Here is an 18,654-nt window from a genome sequence, read left to right as displayed (position 1 = left end):
AAGAATTAAAAACTGTCATTAAAAAAATCTAGGCAGAACTGCATTAATACTATGGCTATAAAAGCATATTTCACCATAGTAAGAATGAGTTGTATTTTTCATGAGGTTGTACAACAATAACTTTTAGGTGTATTTTGCTGTTATATACACTAATATAAATCCTCTCAGTTCTCAGAATATATTCAAATTCATAGTCATATCCTCAGTTGCCTATTCTGGTACACAAATCTTTTTGCAAAGGAAAGAACAGCCTTTATTAAGGTAGGTTAAATTTTGGTACCATGACTATTCATATTTTTGTCATACAATTACCATGTTTTTCATTTAGACATGCTCAGAGATACCCTTGCTTTTATAGCAGAATTTTATTTTTATTACCTAATTCTTCTGTTTTTGTTGTTATAAAATGCATTATAGGTTTTTAAAATTTTTTTCTAACATTCACAACTCCATGACATATGCATATATACCCATTTTACAGATGAGGATATTGAAGTTCATAAATGTTAAATAATCTGCCTAGAGTTCAATAACTAGAAAAGAATAAAAGCAGGATTTGAACCAAGTTCTTTTGGGCTCTACACCTCTGCTCTTTCTACTACATCAGGTAACAAATCACATGACTGTGCTACCTGTAGTTGTGAGCATCACTGATGATGTAATTTTTGGCCTGTTTTTAGCATTCAGTAAATGACAGCTACATATTGTCATCATCATCATTTCTATTGTGTCATCTAGATATGAGCATGCCTTCACCAGAAAAATATCCTATCAACAAGTCCTTTTCAATCATAGCATATTCTTTTCCTTGCCTATGCTTCCTCTCTCTTACCCTAAACAACCTACTACATGAATGATGTATCATTCCGTATTTTCTCCTCCACGTACACAAGTTAAGGACAGTAGTAGTAGAGCAGAAAGAACACAGGCTTTTGAGTCAGGTAGATCGGCACTTGACTCCCAACATCACCACTTACAGCTAAATAACTATGGACATTACTTAACTTCTCTGAGATGAAGATCTTTTCATCTGTTAAGGGAATAACGATTCCTGTCTTAGAGCATTTGTAGATTAGAAACAATGCATGCATATAGTAGGTACTCTGTAAATAACTTCTCTTAATACCCTATGTTTCAGTTAAATCAGACCACACACCATCCCCCCACCCCCCGCACCGTCTGTGCTTTGCCACACCACTGGTCTGTAATTCTCTCCCCAGCCCACTGTCATCCAATTCATTATTCAACCTTAGTTCAAAAGTCACTTCCATTAAGCTTTCCCAAGTCCTACTAACCAGAAAACAGCTCTCTTTTATCTGAACTGCTGTAGCACTTGGAACTTGCTTATTAGTCCCACTGTATCTTATTTCAAAATGTTTATTTTTATCTAACTATTGTCATTAAACTGTAAGATCTGTTGATTACATGGACAACAATTTAATCTTCTGTTTTCTCCAAAGCACCTAGGTAGTACCTGGCACTCAATAAATGGGTGAATATATTAAATATATAAATTTTTTATGAAATCTGTATTCTTTCTTTAATAGTCTCAAAATCACTTAATTTAAAATGTGCAGAAACTCTTGAGTTAACAGTTTTAAAGATATGACCCATTTTTAAAGCGACTAAATAAAAAATTCTACTCCTTGACCCTTCTCTAGAGAACATCTCTACGAGGATAGATATGAATAAACTGGAATTTCCAGAAGAGCCTTCAAAGCACTGAGGTACACTGTGGAAATGTAGCCTGAAACAAAAGGGATGGGAAGATTGCAACGTTGTGGTCTAAAAAGAAGAAGTGATGTGGAAAATCAGACGGAAAAAAAAGCGATTCTAATGAGAATGAACATCTTTTGGTGAAGAAAACTTCTTAATGTATTTGTGAGAAATCAAACAATTTTATTCGTTATTGACTCTTGTATTAGTAAGGGTTCTCCAGAGAAATAGAACCAGTAAGTGTGTGTGTGTGTGTGTGTGTAAAAAATAAGGAATTGACTGATGTGATTATGGAGGCTGAGAAGTCCCATGATCTGCCATCTGCAAGCTGGAATCACAGGAGAGCCTGGGGGGTAGTTCCAGTCCAAGTCTAAAGGCCTGAGAACCAGGAGCCCCATCGGTGTCAGTCCCAGCCTGAGAGCAGGAGAAGGTCGATGTCCCAGCTCAAGCAGTCAGGAAGAGAGGGAGGCAAAGAGGGAGGGAGGGTGAGAGGGAAGGAGAGAGAGAGAAAGAGAGAGAGAGGGAAATTGAGATTCCTCCATCTTTTTGTTCTAATCAGGCCCTCTAGGGATTGGATAATGCCCAGCTACATCTGGGGGAGGAAAAGCTGCTTTATTCTATCTACTGATTCAAATGCTAATCTCATCTAGAAACACCATCACAAACACACCTAAAAATAATGCTTAGCCAAATATCTGGGCACCCCATGATCCAGTCAAGTTAACAAATAAAATTAACCATCACAACCCTCAAGTTTAAGAGGATGTAATTTTGGCAAAAATAGGAAGTTCAGCAAAACCCAGACCACAGGAGCTAATAGCTCCTTAGCCTGCTGCTGAGCACAGCCTAAGTCTGCAGGTGAATCACTGAAAGGAGGCCCTGGGCCGAGGCACAAAGTAGGCACTGAAATTCAGCAGGTACTCAGCCTGCCAAGCCCTACCAAGCTGGCCTGGGGCTGCCCGCACCCGGAGGAAAGGTGCCTTTTTAAAATTTGCTGAGTAGCTAAAACCTGAAAGGTTGTAACAGGAGACCTGGAAAGCTGTTCCAAATTGTCTCCTATGGTCGACAATAGCCTGTCGATAAACCCTTCTGGCATTCTGATAAAAGGTTGCCTCTTCTTTTCCCTAGTAGATATGATTCCCTTAAAACTGCCTGCTTGGGGCTTCCCTGGTGGCACAGTGGTTGAGAGCCCCCCTGCCGATGCAGGGGACACGGGTTCGTGCCCCGGTCCGGGAAGATCCCACATGCCGCGGAGCGACTGGGCCCGTGAGGCATGGCCGCTGAGCCTACGCGTCCGGAGCCTGTGCTCCGCAACGGGAGAGGCCACAACAGTGAGAGGCCCGCGTACCGCAAAAAACAAAAAACAAAAACAAAAACTGCCTGCTTGTAAACTGGGGCTGTAAATGCTAAAAGGGTTCAAAAATATTCAGTGTGGCAAGACCTCACCTGTGCTTTCACTATATATAAATTATTTTAGGGCAAGAAAAACATCTAAAAGTATTAAATATAGATAGTTCTTTGATGAATCTTTGAGAATAGACACGCTTTCAATCTACTGTTTTACTTAAGAATAAAAGAGTCTTAAGTGGGAATCCCACTATTTATGCATAAGGCATCAGATAAAGACTTGTCACTTATGCTGCTGAGAAGGAGACTTTCCCCCTACTCCTCCCACTTCTAAAGAGGCACTCTCTCAAGCTTGTTTCTTTAAAAGCTTTAGAAAGTAGGGGGAAGAAAACAGGATGACAATGTCATTCCATGTGACAGGCATAGCGTACAATGAGAACTCCTCTGCCACTCACCTAAGTGTATTACATTCCACTGAGAAAAATTCTGATTCTCTGCAATCTGGACCTCAAACCACTGAGCTATCATAATTGTGAACTTGCATCCTGGCTTGCTTAGAGCCTCCCTCCCACATAAGCCATAAAAGCAGCAGTATCAGGAAGCCTGAGGGTAGGATCACTTTGTGTGGGACAGTGAGAGAACAGAGGGCAAGAGCACAGAAGGTAGGGTCTGTGCTCTAGGGCGTCACAGAACCTTAGGGAGGTGATGGGAGGAGACTTCCCTCCCTCAAAGGCTGGAACAATGTGGAAACAATTATACAGGTGAGAACACTGAACAAAATAGGCCAGGAGAAGCACCAGTAGTTCCTGGTCCCCGGGGTGCCCTGCTCTTCACCCTACCCTGATGGGAATTCCACCCACCCTTAAGGACCAGATAAATGCCCCTCCAGGAAGCCTTTCCTAATCTTCCTCTTCTTCCTTTCCCCTCCTTCTTCCTCTCCTCTGCTAGTACATGCTGAGAATTCAGCTTGACTTCCTCAGTAATATCAACCTATATTGCACTTAGCCCTCTTTAGCAGTATTTAAGTTTGTCTTGTTCATTGTGGTGGTATCTTTCTGTATTTATCTCCCATATAAACCACAGATGACTTGGGGGTGGGACCAAACCCTGTTCATTCCTATATACACACCCAGCACTTGGCACATACAGTGCTAGGCATACATAGGCCCTCCCACGGGCTGCTCCACCTGCCCAGAAAACACCTCCCTATTCTTGACCCACCCACCAACCCTTTAACCTAGTTTACTACTACTTCTTAAGAGGGAACCATTTATCACCCCACTCCTCATAGGTCTGTTTGTGGGGAACTCCCATCGTGATATTTATGGCCTTTGGTCCCACTCTGACTCATTCCTCCATCCTAGCACAAGGACTGCCACCTGCAGTGTTTGTGAGAAGGGAGTAAGTACACCCAGTCCTACCCTTGTCTTACTCTCTATTCCAGGTTTCATGAGGCTGTATTCTGGTCTGCAATCTCGCCTTCAGTCTTCAAGCACAAACTCAGTTCAGAGGTGCATCAGCAGGCTTACCTGACTACATATGTAAGCCATATCCTAAACTGTATCAGTAATAAGCTGACATTTTGATTTCCATCTGTCTGACTCCTTTGTCTTTCTCTCAATTGTTTTCAAACTCAAGCAGGAGGGGGTGTTATGTACTGTCCACCTAATATCTCAATACTAACTAGTCATACTTCAGATTGTAACAAACATTTCACTTCCTTGGAAATGCTTTCCTGACCATTGACACTTGGTTGGGTCCTCCTGTACTATATATATATACATACATACATACATATATATTTTTTTCTCCTTCATGGAACTTATTTAATAGCATGTGTGTCTGTAGGACTGCTTTCTTAAACTTTTTATTACAGAACATTTCAAACATACCCAGAAGTAGAGATCCACACACACCCATCAACGAGCTTCATCAATTATCTACTCAATTTCATTTCATCTACAACCCCAACCTCCCCCACAAACCAGACAACTTTGAAGAAAATATGCCAGACATCACGTCATTTTATCTGTAAATATTTTATCTGTAAATATTCTAGCACATACCTCTAATAGATAAGCACTAACCTCTGTTAGTGTTTTTTTACTTAACCTATTTGTGGGATCACTTATTTTGATGATTGTTTCTACACACACCCAATCCCTCCCTAGGATTAAAAACTTCGTATGTCAGAGATATTGTCAATTTTGTCCCAACTATATACCTGGTACATGGTAGGTGCTTGATAAATTAAATGTAAAGAAGAAATTTTAAAAGGGAATACAGAAAATCACTTGCAACTTGGGGGCCAGCCAGCATCTATTCCCCTTCTTTTGGTAACAGTACCCCAAGTTTTCCCCAACTCTCAGTTCCTATGATTCAAAAAGTACTGGCTACCACCCCCAGCTCCAGGGGTATGGCACATGGATCAGGTCTGACAAAACAGAACAATGCAACCTCCTGTTCGACAAAATTGGTTTAGTGATGAGCACAGGACCCAATCAAAAACAATGCAATGCTGGGAACTTGCTGGGAAGCCAGGAGAGAGGCAAGTACTTTCTCCTACTGGACCTGAACCTGGAGAATGAGAGGCTAATGTCACTGCAAGGACAGAGTGTATTTGAAAATGGGTCTGATGCAGAGGAAATAGAACAAGAGATGGAGGGAAAAATCAGGTCCTGGAGAAAGCACTTAAGTACCTGAGTCAGACCTCATGGGAGTCAAACCTACCTGTGGATTTTTAAAGTTTCATTACTCAATAAACACACTGTTGGCTTAAACAAGCTTCAGTTACGTTTTCCTGTAACTCAGCTTAGAGTTCCTGTCAGATTACAAGGGAAGAGGGAAAATATAAAAAGCAAAGAGAAACCCCAAAGCCGCTTGAACGATAAAGTATATCCTTTTTCAGTCTAGTACTGTGTCTAGTACTCACATATCCTGAGTCCTCACGGCAGATCAAGCCTCTAGGTCTCAGATCCCTCATTTATAAGATAAGGGGAACTAAGTGGTCTTTAAATCCCCTTTGAGAGATTCTGTGAGTTTAGTGGGGAAAGCCTGGGAAAGCACATGAGGGATCTAGACTTCCTTGCTGGAATAGCATCTGCTTACTGGCATATCTATTTTTTTGGTTTAATTAATTTTTAAAGCATTTTATATCTTCCAGGAAAAAAAAAAAAAAAAAAACCTTCCAAAATGAGAAAGACCCCTGCTCAGCATTTCTCTGAGAGGCAGTACATACTCTGTAGGGAAAATAAGCTTTTCCTCGCTCACTGTGGCCCAAGATTGTAAGGTCAGCATCATGAAAATACATTCAGATATTAGACATGATCAACTGGGAGTCAGAGGTATGCATTTTAAAATTTTCCCCAGTGGAGACTTTGCCTTCTGCAAAGAATAAGCTCGCCTTAGCTGCCATGGAAATCACTTGTTTCCTCTTAAACACATGTGTCTTTATTTCAAACACCTCTTTTTGGAACAGTATGAAAACGTTCACCTGGTTGAGAGACAAATCTCAGAATACTTAAAGGAAACAAAAAAATTCAGCTATATTTAGGATTCTCTCGGCTTTAAAGTCTGACATGATTCTTAAATTCTGTTAGGTGAAAATACATTTATGGAATTGCATCTGGAATTTACTTTCATTGAAGGGGGTCAGAATAAGGTGTGGTGGCAAAAAATGACCTCAAGAAGCACAGAGATAGGTCCTTGGCTATAGGCCTCCTATTTGCTACCTGGTCTCCCACTGTGTCAGAAGGAAAGACACCAAGACAATTAAAGAACCCACTTCCCCTTTATATTCTCCTCCACAAGAAGATACATGAGCTGAAAATATTGGTCATTTGAAAGACACCTCCCTTGGTCTCGCTGAGTCTGTAGTTATCCAAATTTCTAGTTGCAAAGATTCATACAATCTCTCTAGGGGGCAGTTTGACAATATAGATATCAAAGCCTTAAAAGTAGGCATACCCTTTGTGGCATCTAAATGGCTCCAAATAGTCCTTGCTACCTGTATTCAACCCTTCGTGTAGTTCCCTGCCTCCAGGAAGTGGGTATGTGCCTGCATTAGCATCCTATGGCTGCCGTAATAAATTATTACAAATTGAGTGGCTTAAAACAACACAAAGATATTATCTTAGACTTCTGGGGGTCAGAAGTTCAAAATGGGTCACAATGGGCTAATATCAAGGTGCTGACAGGGGTGCATGTCTATGGAGGCTCCAAAGGAGAATCTGTTTCCTTGCTTTTTTCATTTTCTAGAGGCTGCCTGCATTTCTTGGCTCGTGGCCTCCTTCCAGATAGCAATCATTATCACTCCAACATCTGCTTCTGTAGTCACATTTCCTCCTCTGCCTATAATTCTCCTGACTCCCTGTTTTACTTAGGGACCCTTGTGGTTACATTGGACCCACCTGGATAATCCAGGATAATCTACCTGTCTCAAAATCCTAACTTAGTAATATTTTCAAATTCCCTTTGGTGATAAAAGATAATATATTCACAAGTTCCATTGTTTTAGGACACCTTTGAGGGGACATTGTTCTGCTTACCAAAGTGACCAATAGAAAATGGCAGAACTAACAGTATGTGATTTTCTTTATGAGGTCATGAAAGGCATTGCTTTCTGGAATGCTTTCTGGAATGTTCTGTTCTGTGGAAGTCAGCTGCCACATATGAGGACACTCAGGCAGCGCTGTTGAGAGGCTCACTGGAGGAGAACAAAGCCTTCCCACCCACAGCGAGCACCAGTTTACCAGCCATGTGCATGAGCCACCATGCAGTGGATTCTCCAGCCTTGGTCAAGCTTTTAGATGACTGCAGCCCAGCCAACATCTGACTGCAGCCTCAGAAAAGACCCTGCCTAGCCACTCCTATCCCTGATCTAATAATAAAGGGTTATTTTCATTTTATGTCTCTAAGTTTTGGGGTGATTTATTATGCAGCATTATAACTAATATACCCTTTAACCCAACTATTTCACTCCTAGGAATGGAATCAGTTGTATGTGGAAAGTATCCATATAAAGGATGAAAATGTATCATGTTGCATAACATAAAAATCATGTTGTCAAACAATGGTTTTCAAATTATTTCTAGGTAGAACCTCTTGTTTAAGTAAAATTTAAGAGAAACTTGTACAATAAAAGCTGACAGCAGAAACTAACACAACATTGTAAAGCAACTATACCCCAATTAAAAAAAAAAAAGGCTGCGTCTTTTCAGGTTGACGTTCAGGTTGAGATAGGTCAGATTCCCAGAGCCAGAGCCCGGCTCAGGATGGGATTCATGTCCTTATAAGAAGAAGAAGAAGAGACCAAAGCTCTTTCTTTCTCTTATGACCATGTGAGGATATACTGAGAAGATGGCGGTCTGCAGGTCAGGAAGACAGCTCTCACCAGGAGCCAGATCTACTGGCACCTTGACTTTGCACTTCCCAGAAATAAGGGAAATAAATGTCTATTGTTTAAGACAGCCAGCCCATGGTATTTCATTACAGCAGCCCAAGCTGACTAAAAAAGGGCCCACTCTAATGCTGTCACTTAACCTTAATTACTTCTTTAAAAGTCCTATCACAGTCACATTCTAGGTACTGGGAGTTAGGATTTCAACATATGAACTTGGGGGAGGACACAATTCAGCCCATAATATCATTAAGTACCTATTCCAACTAAAAAAATAATTAGCTAAAAAATAATAAACTGATGCCACAATTGCTAGGATCCGTGATACTCAGGAATGTCATTGTATGCTATAACATGTTCATACTGGTTATAAAAGACTTTTTAACATAAGTAAAAATATAGCTCTCTTAAGAGTGGCTATCAGCCCTTCACAAAAATTAACTCAAAATTAATCACATTTTGTAAAACTCAAAACTATAAAACTCCTAGAAAATAACATAGGAGAAAACCTAGATGAACTTGGGTATAGCAATAACTTTTTAGATACAACACCAAAGGAACAATTCATGAAGGAAATAATCAATAAGCTGGGCTTTATTAAAATTAAAAACTTACGTTCTGCAAAAAGCAATGTGAAGAGAATAAGTCAAGCCACAGACTGGGAGGAAATATTTGCAAAACATACATCTGATAAAGGATTGTTATCCAAAATAGATAAGAACTCTCAAAACTCAACAACAAGAAAAAGAACAACCCAATTAAAAACTGGGCCAAAGACATGAACAGATACCTCAACAAAGAAGGTAAACAGATGGCAAATAAGCATATGAAAAGATGCTCCATGGCAAATGTCATCAAGGAAAGGCAAATTAAAACAATAAGATCCCACTACACACCTATTAGAATGGTCCAAATCCAGAACACTGACAAACCAAATGCTGTTGAGGACGTAGAGCAAGAGGAACTCTCATTCCTGATGGAAATGAAAAATGATGCAGCCACTTTGAAAGGTAGTTTGGCAGTTTCTTACAAAACTCCACATGATCCGGCAATCCTGGTCCTTAGTATTTAACCCAAAGGAGTTGAAAACATATGTCCACACAAAAATGCGCAAAAAGATGTTTATAGCAGCTTTATTCATGATTTCCAAAACTTGGAAGCAACAAAGATATTCTTCAGTAGTAGAATGTGTAAATAAACTGTGGTATATCTGTATAATGGAATATTCTTCAACTCTAAAAAGAAATGAGCTATCAAGCCATGAAAAGACATGAAAAAACTTTAAATGCATATTACCAAGTGAAAGAAGTCAATCTGAAAAGGCTACATTACATACTGTATGAATCCAACTATCTGACATTCTGGAAAAGCCAAGACTAGGAAGACAGTAAAAAGATCAGTGGTTGCCAGGGTTCGAGGGGGGAGGAATGAATAGGCAGGGCACAGAGGATTTTTAAGACAGTGAAAATACTCTGAATCCATAATGACATTTATATGTACCTATACATTTGTCCAAACCCGTAGAATGTACACCACCAAGAATGAACCCTAATGTAAACTAAGGACTTTGGGTGATTATGATTGCCAATGTATGCTCATCATTTGTAACAAATGTACCACTCTGATGGGGAAATGTTAATGAGGGAGGCTATGCATGTGTTGGAGCAGGGAATACATGGGAAATCTACCTTCCCTTCATTTTTGCTGTGAACCTAAAACTGCTCTTAAAAAACTGTCTTGATAAAAAATTTTAGAAGTGCCTATTAGCTGAATCTGAGAAAGAGCATCTTGTGTTCCCAGAAAATAAGAAAGCGCTAAAAAAACAAAAAGCAAACAAAACAAAAAAAAAACACACACAACAACAAAAGTTGAGGTTATGTCAAAAGGACACAAAAAGCCACCTGAAAGAGTTCCCAGCTGTGAAAGTTGGAACATTTTGAGCAACAAAATAAAGCAGTGTTGGATTATAACCCATTGTATAACATAAACATACATGAATTCACACTGATATAAATAAATTATTGAATAAATAAATAAATAGATAGAAAAGACAAATCTTCCTTACAGAATTCCAAGTAGTACATGCAGATACACACCCACTTCAAGAAGTGAAATTTAATTCCCACCTCGTCCCCTTGAGTGTTGCCTAGACTTCGAGACTCCTTTCTGAAGAATAGACCAGGCAAAGGCAAAATAGTACCTTTACAGTGGATGAGCCTGGCAGATATCATGACCTTGACCACGTGATGAAGGTTAACACCCCCAGCAGTGGCATGTGAATATCGTGTTCCCCTGATATGATATAACAAAAAGGGCGTTTTGCCTCTAAGATATTCTTTCCAGAAACCTGTAACCGTAGTATAGCCATGAAAAAAAGAAAACCAGACAAATCTAGATTTGAGATATTCTATAGGATATCTGTCCAGTATTCCTCAAGACTGTCAAGGTCTTGTGGGGGGAAGAAGTAAAGATTGAGAAACAGTCCAAGACCAGGAGAGACTAGGGAGAGAGGATGATGAAATACAATGTGGTTCCCTGTACTGGATCCTGACACAGAAAGACGACATCAATGGGAAAACTGGTAAAATCCAAATAAAGTCTAGAGTTTAGTTTTAAAGGAAAAATAAAAATAAAAAAAGCCTGTAAAGAATAGAAACTATATTCTGATATCTAACTTCAGGGAAAAAATTCTCACAACTCCCTAGAAGCAGGTAATTCATATTCTCAATACAGGAATGGCAAATGGGGCAATAACCTCATCAAATCCACAGAGGAAGCCTCTATTACAATTCGAAGTAACTTGTTGGGGCCCATGTTTGTGCAAAGTGTCCTGTAAATACAGTGATTTTGTGGATGTATTTGGGGACCTTATTTAGAAGGTCTACAGCTTGATAATCATTTTTTATTTGGATTATCTGTATTCCTTGTAACATGTAATTCCAACATGGAATGCACTTCATTCAATATGAGACAGGAAATATAAACTAAAGAGACCAGTTGTTTTATGGAATTTGTTCCTGAGGAAGCCAGGGCTTAGTAGATGATGGCCTTGGTCATAGCACTGAACTCAGAGAAAAAGGTGGATCCCATCAATTCAGGACACAATGCCCTCGGAGTTAAATGACTACCTCACAGAGGGATTTTCATCTTTAAACTGACTCGTGTTGTCAATACTAATGCAAAATCACACCCAACACCTGTATTTATGTGGTGCTTTACTTTTTAAAAGCAACAGTTCATTCCATAAACATGTAATGTGATCCTACAGTAACTGAGATATAAAGGAAAAATGGCACTAGGGGGCTTCCCTGGTGGCGCAGTGGTTGAGAGTCTGCCTGCCAATGCAGAGGACACGGGTTCGTGCCCCGGTCCGGGAAGATCCCACATGCCGCAGAGCAGCTGGGCCTGTGAGCCATGGCCGCTGAGCCTGCGCGTCCGGAGCCTGTGCTCCACAACGGGAGAGGCCACAACAGTGAGAGGCCCGCATAATGCAAAAAAAAAAAAAAAAAAAAAAAAATGGCATTAGAAGAATGTACAATGTAGTGGGGGAGATAAACATATAAGTAGGCTAAATATATAATATTCTAATAAATAATTCTAAATAGAAAAGATGGGGATGCTACTAAATTTGTTATCTTATTAGAACCCTCCTGTAATTTCTTGAGATAAGTAAGGAAAGCATTGCTATCTGCATCTAATAGATGAGGAAACAGCCTCTCTGTGGAGTGAAGGGCCTTGCCTGAGGTCACGCAGCTGCTTGTTGGCATAGCTGGGGTCCTATGATCCCTCAGTTGGTGCTCTTTGTACTCTGTGGCACTGACCCAAATTACAACACAGTATTCTGGCATAAAATTGATCTGCTTCCATAATGGCTATACACTTGGTACAAAGAAGAAGTTAGCTGTCAAAAGTTGGCCTGTTAAGAGCTTTCTCTGATGTGAATTCAAATCACATTTTGGAGGGCACATTTCAGATGGTATCTAAATAAGGCATCCTTGGGTTTTTGCATTTTCATTAAAAAAGGACTATTAAAAAAAGATAACTTGGAAAATTTGCCTCTCGTTCTGTGTACATTAGAATCCTCTTGATAATTCTTGTAAAGATATATTAGAAAAAATAACAAATTCCTTTCCATTCTCCCTTACACATGCCACAACCAGAAAGCCAATTCAGCTTTAAACTATGTTAAGAGGTATATTATTTACTCAAAAAAAAAAAAACTTCAAGTTGAATTAATGGAAATCTAAAGCTATTCACATAATGTGCCCAATGTTAATACAGCTTTAACCCCTTTAAGGAAGATTGTCAAGAGGTACAAAACTTCCAAGAAAAAAATGAGTTAATGATTTAACAAAAAGAAAAAGTCATGTATAATCTTGTATAAGCATATCAGAAGAGAAATTCTTATAAACTTAAACAAATCAGCAGAATAATACTCTTTCATTTCAGTGGTACTATAAAAAGCCACCAAATTTAGAAACTTTTCAAGGACTCTTTCAGGGAGGGAGCTACTAAAAAAAAATGCAAGTACATTGTCTTTTGCTCAGATAATCCTTTACATTATTCAAGCTGCTGCCCTCTTTTTCTGGCCTTTTCCTTTTTTAATTCCTTAAATCTATCTTTCTCCCCCATCTAAAATCAGAGAGCATAATTAGAGGGCATGTGGCTCCACCTTTTATGGAAATATCTATACTCCTTATTTGCATGTGTTTGGACCCATTACCAGCTGTCCATAAAAGCAGCAGAGTGACCATTCCTCCTTGTTATCCAGGCAGATTCTGTTCAAAGCCAAAAAGATTAGAACAGCGCAAATGGTAGAAAATAGCTTTTTTTCTCTGAAAAATACAAGAGCAGTTTAAAGTGAATAGAAATTAGTGGATCAGTGAACTGGAAGGAAACGTTATTGCCTCTGAAATAGCCTTGCTCCCACTCAACTTAGCATAACAATATTCGGTTTGCTATTATGCAGCACGACTTCCAGCCTGCTTCCCAGCCCAAACCAGGAAAAGTTCCCCTCTCTACCGTTAGATTGGTGGGAATTAAATACACAATGTGACCAAACATAGTTAAACCTTTTAGAGAGGACATTTTTTTAATCCAAGCAATTATTTCTGCTATTAACAGGTGTAAAATGTCTTCTAACAAGAAAGTGCAAAACAGCAAATATGCTTAGGAAATATGCAGCACAAGTTGCATATAAATAAGACATTCTAGGAGTCTATCTGCTTCAATTTTATAAAGCAGATGTCTGCTGTCCTAAGCAAACAGTTCAAGTTGTTTCCAAAATATGGAGGCAAAAAGAAATAGAGGTACCATTTACACACTCATTAGTAAGAGAGGAAATGCATCTGCTTTGGAAAATTGCTGCTCACTAAAAAGCAAGTTTCCCTAGCAACGGGTACATCACAAAACTCTTAGACCACTTCTAAGCTATGAGAGAAATTATAGGAAAATATATAAAAAGATTTTTATCAAATATATTTTATCTTTTCCATGGGAACATTTCCCCTAAATTTAGAACTACCTAGGGAACTTAAAACTTGCCATGCATTAAAAAAAAAAAAAAAAGATGTATCTAGAATCACCCCTCCTTTGTTAAGGGCAAATCTAAGGGCAAAGAGAAGGAAAGCCATTCTATATCATCAGATAAGAGAGAAAGAAAGAGAGAGAGAGAGAGAGAGAGAGAAAGAGAGAGAGAGAGAGAGAGAGGGAAGTAAGAACAGGGAAATGGATAGGGAGAAGATTCACTACCAATGGCACCATCTCAGTATGGGGTAAGTTTGGTTTGGTGACCTCTGACTCCATTCTTTTCTTTGTCATTAGCCAAAGGATTGTTACAATCAAAGAATTTCTAATTGGATGATAACAGAGTTGATAGGTAGAGGCTTTAATCCCATAATTCTGTTTATAGTTACTTCATTTCACTTCCTCCCCCAGCCTTACCCACAGCTGCCAGAGGTGACAGCAACACAGGAGGTGGGCATCTCTTTTGTCATTCCTCCATTTAAAGCGTTCATTACTCAAAAAGGCATTTAGAATTCTCTCAAAGTTCATAAAAATCCAATAGGGAATATCTTAATTTTTCCAGAAAAAAAAAAAAGCTGTAAGTCTTTTTGCCATGAGTATTGAACTGTGTCTAAAAATAAAGTGGAACATCTAAATTTGTCAGCATTTCTGGGTTTTTCTGATACGTATGTGCTGTTTTAACTGAAATATTACTTGGGAACATAGCATATTTATTTTCTCTCAGTGAATTGTTCCCTTGTAATACCATATTTGAATGTATTTAATTGCTGGTACCTGTTTTAACACCATTAACAACAGCTTGTTTGAAATGTCTTTTAATTGTACCAAGTAACTGTTAATACAGCTTATCTCTTTCTAAAGAATCATTTTCAGTCCTGGATATGATGGAGCTAAAATAGTAGGAGCAGTTTTCAACTCACCACTTTCACGGTACTCTGAGATAGAAACAAAGAAACAAGTACATAGATGTAAATTCAAATGCACCATCCTACGAAAACCAAGAGGGTAGCAACAGAGAAAAAAATGGAGTTGAGATCTTCACAGTACCTATTCTGTGCCAAGCGTTGTACCTACATTCTCACTTTGGTCCTCACATCAACACCCTAAGGTATTATTAAAGGCATGCTTCAGATGAGGGTTTTGAAACTCAGAGATGAAGTAATTTGGGCACTATCACATATGAGTAATAGGAGAACTGAGATTCAAATCCAAGTTTGCCTAAAACCAAAGCTTGTGCTCTTTCTGCCCCTCTAGTAGGAGGAGTTGTATTGGTCAGCTGTTCATTTTTTTCACTTGGAGTTCTCCTCGGCAGGGGTCACAGATTGTTGAGGTTTTGTTCTCTTCAGACAAAACAGTTTTATCTAGAAATGTGAATTAACAGCCAAATTTAAAGCAAGAAGATCTCATATAAAGATTTGGGGCTTCTCCTTAAAAATAAAAGCATCAAAAGATACAACAGCGTCAGGAATCCCTCATGGCAACTGACAACTAGAGCTGAGGAATGGCTGTGCTCTTTCTTCAGGGTTGATTGTCTCCAGGACACCCCAGCCTGTCACACAGTTAAGTGCCTGGCTCCGATGAGCATCTGAGTTTGCCATCTCTGGATGAATGGTATCAAGTAGAGTCACCTAACATTCACTGAACATTATCTACAAGCAAGGCCAGTGCCTTACAACTTGGAAACAAGTGCAGGGGGTAATGGCTGGGAGCTGTAAGACAGAATGAAGGAAATGGGACTGAAGTGAATTCATTGAGACTTGGTCATATTCTAACCAAGGGAGAGAATGGGTCAAGATGTTTGAAAAGTAGTCATAAAAAAATTAAAAACCTGTCCTCAGCTGAGTAATGATCTTCCATGAATTTAACTAAGATGATTAAGAAGAACAGGGATCCAAGAATCCAAAAGCTAGAATTCTCATCTTCATTCAGTTACCAACTCACTTTTCAATCTGTAAGTAGCCCTAAGCCTAGATTGGCTTCAGGTCCCATATCTGTGCATGGAGATAACTGGACTATTATGTGAGCAGGAGCTATGTAGATAAATAAAGGAATAAAGGAAGACAGTGGTGGGGGACTCGGTCTAACCATAGGACACTAAAGTAAAGGGCAGCTGCTGTTCTACTCCAGACCATTGTCTCCTAGGAGAATCTGGGCTTAGGGTTGTCAGATCATCCCACTTTGCCAGAGTAGCCAGAAATACGTGTGAGTCCGTATGTCTTTGTTTTAAGTTGAAATGTCTGACTTTTAAAAATATTATTGACTAATTCAAAATTTTAAAAACACCACGTACGCCAACCCTGGACAGTGAAGCAAAATATCTCTGGACTACACTGGCCCTCAGGCCCTCAGTTTTCTGCCATTCTATTTAGCATCAGGATTCTGTGATTTAAGTACTGAGGAGATATGATCATCTTTGAGAAGAAGAGAGGGATGTAGATGGGTATATTTTCAGTGGAAAAGCTCAAAAAGATTAGCATTCGCTAAATGGCCCATTTTGCCATCCTCCTCTGAATTTCGCATTTCGTGAACATGAAGCAAGACACGTGGGCAGATGCACTGTGTGAGCATCACTCAACGGAGGCTGTGTGAGGAGAAGCTGCTGGAGAGGAGAAAAGGGAGCAGAAGGTGGAATTACTCTCCAGGGAAGGATGAGAATTACACCCATTTTGAGGAAAGCCAAAAAAGGAAGTAGGTAAGAACATTTTAAAAACATGTACTATGTGCTCGGTGCTTCTGATATCTCATTTAGCCCCTAAATCTTTTAAGGTAGATGCTGGTATTACCCATCATTATAGCGACAACAATGTACTGTGCGTTTTTCATGTACCAAGCACAGTACATAGTGACTTAATTTATGTCTTGTCTCACCAGTGCTGTGAGAGAGATTCTTTTATGGCCAATATACAGATGAGAAAATTAAGACAAGAGAGACTCAGCAATTTGGCCCCAAATCCTCAAGTAATTAATTAGCAGTGTTGAGGTAGGAGATAGATGGGCCCCTGGGCTGGACAGCTGGAGTCTGTCAAGTGGAGTAAAACTGAAGCTGTGTTCTCACCCAGACACTCCAAGACAAAGCTAGTGGCAGAAGCTGAGCTCTGCTCAAGTAAAGAGATAAGATGACCACTCCTGAGGTCAAGGAAAACTTGCCTGTCTGCCCATGTGCAGGAAGGCTCCCTGGGGGTCAAAAAGGGAGAGGGCGCCACCCCATAATAAGTGTGGACATGCACCCACAGGCCTCTGCGGTGGGATCCATCTTAGCAAAAATTTGCGCAAGCGTGTTGGGGAGGATCCTAGAACAGGCCACATGTGGGAAAAAAGAAACAAACAATTGGCCAAAGTAAACAAAGACCCGGAAGGACCGTCCTATGTAAGTGATTTAAATCACCTCTTTCCTGCGCTCCTCATTCAGGACGCCCACACTCCTCTCCGGGTGTGTATCTCTGCCTAGCTTCAGTCTTAAACTGTTTCTCTGTGTGCTCTCCCATACATTGTGCTGTGTCTTTAATAATAATCTTTGTACCTGTTTTTACAGTTTTTGCCTCCTTGAAACATTCTTGCTTTCAAATGGGGGAAAGAGCCAGGGCCACTTTGCTTCTAGCCTCCAGCCCCTGGTGGTCTAGTGACTAGGATTCCTGCTTTTTATCCAGGCTACCCAGGTTCAATTCCTGGGCAGGGAACTAAGATCTCTCTTCAGGACCACTCACAGCTGTCTCTCTGAGATCAGTGGGATTCAAACTGAGGTCTCTGTCTACACAGCACTCACTCATCACACTTTTCTTCTTCTCTAAAAAGTCAGGGGATTGTTTCAAGATCCCATTACCAGAAAGCAAGAGTACAGTGGAGATTCCATCACGACTTGGAGTCCTCAGAGCCTCTGGTTTCTTGTCCTACTTTCTATCCCCCAGTAGCATCTTGCCAGACTACCTATCCCCAGGGGATGATGCACTTGAAAACTGTCCCCCTGAATTTTTCTTGAATTCACAAACTTCTATCCTTTAGTTTTCAGTTATCCTTCTATGCTTTATGTTTCTGAAACATAGTGTACATAATCCCTGGCTCACTCAGAGAGTGAAAACAACACTGGGCTAAGATAATTAGATAATGTTTAATCATCATTATTTTTCCTACCCCAATGAGGCAAAAATATTGGAGAGTGTGAATGACACAGTACTTAATTTTAAAAACCAAACCAATGTCGAACATCTGAAAAAACGTGCTAGTGCATTGAATATATTTTCTATTCAATCTGCCACTTGCTTCCAGTGTGAGAAAAATATTAGACATTATTTCTGAATACATACAAATGCAAAAACAAGCTAGGTATAGAAATTGTTTTGATCTAGGTAGATCACACACCAACACAAACACCAACGAGCACATACTATGTGCCAGGCACTATTCTAGGCACTTTACTTGTATTATCTCATTTCATCCTCACCACAGCCCAACTTTCCAGATGCACACTCTGAGGTACAAAAAGGCTAAACAACATGCTCAAAATGACACAGTTAGTTAAGTGGTGGATCCAGCTTTTAAGCTCAGGCATGTGCCCCCAACACCTTAACAGCCTCTCAAAATTGTCAAGTGACAGAAAGCATGGTCTAATTTGGCCAGGTACATCATGATTCCAAGAGGGTGCTTGGAATTGCACATTTAATAAAGTTTTA

Source organism: Grampus griseus (assembly GCF_964374135.1).
Source record: "Grampus griseus genome assembly, chromosome: 3".
Lineage (NCBI taxonomy): Eukaryota > Metazoa > Chordata > Mammalia > Artiodactyla > Delphinidae > Grampus > Grampus griseus.
This window is presented reverse-complemented; position numbering follows the sequence as displayed.